The sequence below is a fragment of the Schistocerca nitens genome, chromosome 1 (genome assembly GCF_023898315.1).
Source record: "Schistocerca nitens isolate TAMUIC-IGC-003100 chromosome 1, iqSchNite1.1, whole genome shotgun sequence".
Taxonomy (NCBI): domain Eukaryota; kingdom Metazoa; phylum Arthropoda; class Insecta; order Orthoptera; family Acrididae; genus Schistocerca; species Schistocerca nitens.
In genome coordinates this window covers 1,019,344,641-1,019,350,980 of record NC_064614.1, presented here as the reverse complement: position 1 = coordinate 1,019,350,980, position 6,340 = coordinate 1,019,344,641, and the positions used below count along the sequence as shown (strand labels likewise).

General features: G+C 41.6%; 1 non-coding gene across 1 annotated transcript; it reads right to left on the bottom strand.

Moving 5' to 3' along the window:
* Positions 1–634: 634 nt before the first annotated feature.
* On the bottom strand, positions 635–709 carry Trnat-ugu (transfer RNA threonine (anticodon UGU)). Its single transcript has one exon. It is a non-coding gene; the product is annotated as a tRNA-Thr (tRNA).
* Between the last annotated feature and the right edge of the window lie 5,631 nt (positions 710–6,340).

Here is a 6,340-nt window from a genome sequence, read left to right as displayed (position 1 = left end):
GACAGGACAAACGGATATTGCAGTAATTTCTGGTAATTAGGTCTGAAGGTGAAGGACATTAAGTCACATACTAGTCTTCATTGAGAATTACACTAGTCCAACAACTGATTTGAGTAATTGGTGGCACTGATCGCCCAGTTACTGAACATTTCTGTACCATGTATGAAGTATTACAGAATAATGTTCATAAATTATCTGTTTACAGAGAACATTAGCACTCATTGGCCAGTTACAAACCATCAGAAGTCATCATTCAAAACTGGAGCTAATGAATGGCATAGTATTAACATAATTCACTTAACTATATATGACGGTAGATCCACATTCCCAACATGTCCACAACACTACATTCGTAGTGCGCCTAATAGATGTTTGCCCATCATACTCATTACTCGTGGCAGATTAATCTACCAAGTCTCGTACGAGTTCGGGCATAGAGTGTGCGTTCGCACAAGAAGGTCAAAGGCCGGAAACCTATAATTTTTAAACTATATATGACGGTAGTATCTGTTCCCGAAAGAACAGTTACCGTCAATGACCATGCAGCTTTGCTAGAAATCAAATGATAATTAAATTGACACCCTAGCTGCAAGCAGGCGTTGATACACTTCATTGGGGACATGTTGAAAACGTGTGCCCCGACCGGGACTCGAACCCGGGATCTCCTGCTTACATGGCAGACGCTCTATCCATCTGAGCCACCGCGGGCACAGAGGATAGTGCGTCTGCAGGGACTTATCCCTTGCACGCTCCCCGTGAGATCCACATTCCCAACATGTCCGCACCACTACATTCGTAGTGAGCCTAACAGATGTTTGCCCATCATACTCATTACTCGTGGCAGATTAATCTACCAAGTCCCGTACGAGTTTGGGCATAGCGCTTTTAGATTCACGAGGCTCTGTCGATGTGGTATGATGTCAGCGGTAATCCAAGCATGGAAACTAGACATATCAACACAGCTGATTTTTATCCCCAAGGGCTCGTGTTGGCAAACGGACTGTAACTGCTACACAAATCAATTTCATTCATGTATTCGTCAAAGTCAGGTGAACAAAGTTGCAGTCTTCTAGTGTGTCCTTTGGGGGAGGAGCCATTCCTTCTCGCCTTCTCACACTCTTCTTCACCCCATTACCGCTCCTCCTGCAGTTACTGTGCTGGAGCCAACTGTCCGTGCGACCCGACGGTTCCATGGCCCATGCCCCTGACGCTGACCATTCGATCTTTCTCAAAATCTTAAATCTGGCGATAATCTGAATGTTGACCTCCCATATGCGTACTCCTTCATGCATACTCAGTCTGAATGTTTCCGGTAACGTTAAGCAATACCAATAGGTAACATGTACTTACAACATTCTTCATCTGAAAGAAGGCCCTTTTTCCGTAATGAAACTGCTGAAAGTAGTCTCGCACGCGGATGAAATTTCAATGATGATATCCAAAATACATCGAAGTGGCGTCGCGTCCGCTCAAGGTGTTCATGGCGTGACACTTCCATTTCCGTCAGTGTATTGCGTCATACCCGCTATTTGCTGCCTCACGGGAAGTGAACGTGAAGCGATAAAGTGTGTTTGTTTGGTGCTGTGACAGTCAGTGCCCTTACAGGCATGTGCGATAAATTTCATCCAAAGTCCATTAGGAATATAAGAACCCATAATTATACCGCCATGAACACGACGCTCAAATGTAATTGTGTGAATGAAGCATTGAATCTTTCAGTATACTAGGGATTTTGCGCTCAGCTGACAGACGAAGAATGACAGAATATCCAGAATCTCCAATGACAGCTGGAGACGGCGGAGGAATACGAGGAAAGATTGACAGAATGAATGAAGTCCCCTTATCTGTGATAATGTTTGGTGCTTGAGTAAACCTATGTTCTATATGTGGCTGTGTTGCTTTTGATGGTGGGAGCTCTAATTTTCTTATTATGACATTCTACAACAATGAAATGATTGTGAAAGGAAAACTAATTTTTCCAGTAATATGTTCCGTCGTCATTATAAATAACTTCTTTTGGACTGTATGAAACTTTGAGAAACACAAACACTTGACGAATTACAGCTATAGCTCGCTCCTCTGACTATAATGTTATTCTTTTGAAAATGAGACCAAATATGTGTGATTTTTGTGATAAAAGTAATTTGTTACGTATTAGCAGGACCAACATCTCTTCACAATTCAAATTTTGCAAATCGGGTGTGCTATATTGGGCAGCGTTCATTGTAACAGAACGTGCCGTGTCATCAATTGTCGTTAAATTAACATACGACACAATCGAATTTGTTTGCTCATCACTAGGATAAAAATCATTACTAGTGGTCAGTACGCACTGATTGTCTGTAAGTGGAGGATTGTCATCATTACACTGAGTGTCGCAAGTACTATCGGTCAAATTATTTGAGTCGGCTATTTCACTCATTGTACATCGCGATGTACTGTTAACAGGTTTTCGCGGCATTTTTACACAACTCAGAATTAAGCACAAATGAAACAAGGACAATGCAAAATGCAACAAACAATTACAACAAAGAGCAACAAATTGCCGATGATCTGTGAAAGAAAGAGTGACAAATTTGTAAATGCGTTGCGCCAGATGCAAACTACATTTAAGTAAATAAGAGCAGATTTATGACAACTTATCAGAAAATTCGCAAAGAAATACGATCCTGGCCGGATGTCGCCAAGTGTAACCTCCCCACAAAATTTTTATATGAAACCATTAACCAAGTGTAACGTCCCCACAAAAATAATAATAAAATGAATTTTTTTTAATATTGTAACCTCTGAACAAAATTAGTTCCCATTTACAGCCTCCGTGCAGAAATGCATTCACATTTAATGTAACCACAAAATTAAATTCGTAAATCCGGAAATAATAAAATATTCAGTAACCTGGTAAGTTTTATGACGACAGCAGCGCTGCGCCTCGGCCCTGTATTCTGACTAAAAAAGGAAAAATTCTTACCTCAATAAAAACTGCAAATATATCTGCTCTTATGTAGAAATTTTTCAACACAGCTTCGTGCAATGCTGGCGTATATTATTTTTCTGATTCTTGGAAGGAATGATCATGCATTGGAAATATTCTTTAAATTGAAGTGAAAGCTTTTCTTTAAAAATGTTACTTTATATTATAAAAATTATTATTGGGGCATTTTTTTAAAGAAATTAATGACAGTTAATATACATTATTAGATATGCGTAAGGTGGCTTCTTTAGCTTCTACAATAATACTCATCCTCCAGAGTCCTGACCAGAGTTCCGAGCAGAGCAGACAGCCGACACGCGCCGACTCCCACCGACTCACACAGACTACTCAAGACTACTGTTGACACGCGCAGACAAGCGCAGACTAGCGACAAGCAACAACTAACGACATACTACTCTCTGGTGAGAGACTCTGTCATGCCTCGCCCATCGCCGGCAACGCATACTACAACTTTCATGATTCGCGGTCAGTGATATAATACGTTACTGTAAGTACCCAAATAGTAATAAAGTTATGAAATGGGTAGAAATTTTTTCTGATAATTCACAGTAGACCCTAGTAAACCTTATCTATGTTTTACACCTACTAAAGTTATAAAGTTGTGCCTGTGCTTTTCATTGTAAACAGCTGATGAAGCAACAAAGACCAGTAAAGCAACCCAGGAGTAGGGGGACTAAATCTGTGCCAACCCATTCTCCATTGTTGCCAAATTTATTCAAGATGGCGACGATGACGTCATCCAAGATGGCGGCATGTAGACTTGGCAACATCGCATGACGCCATCCAAGATGGCGGCTTTTGGCGGGAAAATAGGTTAATTATACTATGTCCACCAACCTAACCTTCAGAAAAAATAGCGGGAAGTTTGAATTTTGTAGGGGAAAATAGCCCAATTGTGCTATGTCCACTAACCTAAGCCTTCAGAAGAAAAAATGGTGGGAAGTTTGAATTCCAACAGAATAATGCATGCAAAAAACATTACTTCTCTCTATTATTATTCATTATCATTTATTAACATTCATTATCATTCATTGTCATTTATTATCATTTATTATTATTAGCATTTATTATTATTGACCTGTTTCCACTAGAAAATTCCCTCCAAATTCAAATTCCAACACGATAATGCCTGCAAAACCTTACTTTTGTTTATTATTATTCATTATTATTTATTAACATTCATTATCATTCATTGTCATTTATTATCATTCATTATCATTTATTATCTTTCGTTATCATTTATTATTATAGGCCTACCTCCACTAGAAAATTGCCCCAAATTCAAATTCCAGCATGATATTCTCTCGAAAACTGTACTTCTATTTACTATTATCATTTATTATTTATTCAAGACGTCCGATTTTCTCTGTGAGAAAGCCATTTTCCTTACATCCATAACAAAAATCTATCACAAGTTCAAATCCCAGCACCATAATTGATCACATGTACGAGCTTTCTCCTTCACTTATCTTCTTTCACTGGTAGCCTATGATAATCGCGTCAAATAATAAAATGCACTTATAGTGACGTAATTCACGTCCTTTGATTTTGCAGGGGAAAGGGACTGAAGACTTTATTTCAAGCAGTAAGGTCATCACTTGTTCCCCAACACAGTCAGCACACACATCTTTGATATCGCAGTGCAGTCACCACGACGTCTGTGCTCCAACTGAATTAGTTCAAATCCTCGCCACCCCCTTCCCAGCCAGCGGATGCACTGCCTACGCCTGTCACGTGAAGCAGCCGGCCACTAGCCCGGGGGATGAGCCCAGCGATCGCTCCCATGACGTAAACATGTTTTCGCTGTACACGCTGGAACTTGTCGAGTTTGACATCACAGTGGCCCCTTGTCCGCTCACCACGTGTATTCGTCGCCTCCGCACGTTTCCCGCCAAAATTGTCTGCCTCGGAGCTGAATCACACAACGGTCGACCGTTCGCTGCCACACTTTTGGCGCCACGTTCAAACGTGTCGATGCCGACAGCTCACCATCCACCATGTGTCACTGTGCGAGCGAGAACGCAGCGCTACACATTTGGCGGCAAAGTTTGCTCGACAGGGGAATCCGCCATGACTATATAACAGCACGTTTGGACCGCACTAGAACGCCCGCTAATTGATTCGCTCTCGCGAGCGCATAATAACTGTACAATCGCTGCGCCGCCTTTCTGCTTATCTCACACACCCTCCATACACGCGACGGACATAGCATTCTGTAAATACCTGGAAAATAACTTTATTTCAGACATTACGGTCATGCAGGTGTGTCCCAACTGACTTCTCCATGCTCACACAGCGAAACTCCAGAGCGCAGCAGACGTACGCGTTGCCGGCTGAGCCTGCTCCATCGGCAGCTCCCTGGCCGGCTGATGTCAAGCGACCAGCGGTGCTTTTCGAGGACCAGACCGCCACCTCCTCCTCCTAGGAACCAGCGCCAAGTTTGAAATCCGCCAGTAAACAAAGCTCACCCTCGCTTCCGCCACCAACCTAAGAAAATTGTTTCAAACTAAGCCACCAGCACAAAACCTCTTCCTACACGTTTCTGGTAAACGGACTCACCCTGCACTGGGTCCATGGATGGAGGAACGAATTTACTTTATTTAGGAATGGAGTATATGTATCACACCTACATGTCCCACATCATACAGACCTGCAAAACACTCCTACATCACTCATTTATAAAGTTCTAGACACACGCTTGCTAATTGTAAACAGTTAAAAATAGCTCATAGCACAGCCTACAGACATGCGAACCGCTCGTAAATAATGCAAAACATTTACCTCCAAATAGCCAAACAACTGCTAATTTTCCACAATAATTTCATTGCATAGGCTGATGGGAGGAGGAACGAGTGTACTTTATTTATTTGCGACATATCTTTTTGAAACTTTTACTTCTCATAGGTTTCGACATGTAAGGCTGACATAATGCAGTTTTTGCATTCCAGTAGTGCACTACACTTGGCAACACAACCACACCCATCAAGATATTCATTCCAATCCAGACCTAAATTTGTCCAGTTATTTGCCTACTCACTCACATTCTGACCAGTTTGCAGTTTTGTGCAAAAACAGCTCAGACTGCGCTGTGCTGCTCGGGGAAGTAAGGAAGGGCTGCACTCTATTTATTTGGAGCCCTTTTATTTAGTTGTGGAGTATATTTGTCACAAAACACCCTCACTGATCCGACTGTGGTCATCTGACACAGGCCACAATCACGTAAACAACTCCTAATTTCACCACACAATAGCAAACAGCTCTTAAATAATGAAGTACACAATATCAGCAGACGAGATCTGTACTCTTAAACTCTCTTAATAAAGCACCGCACAGTGCACAGACATGCTT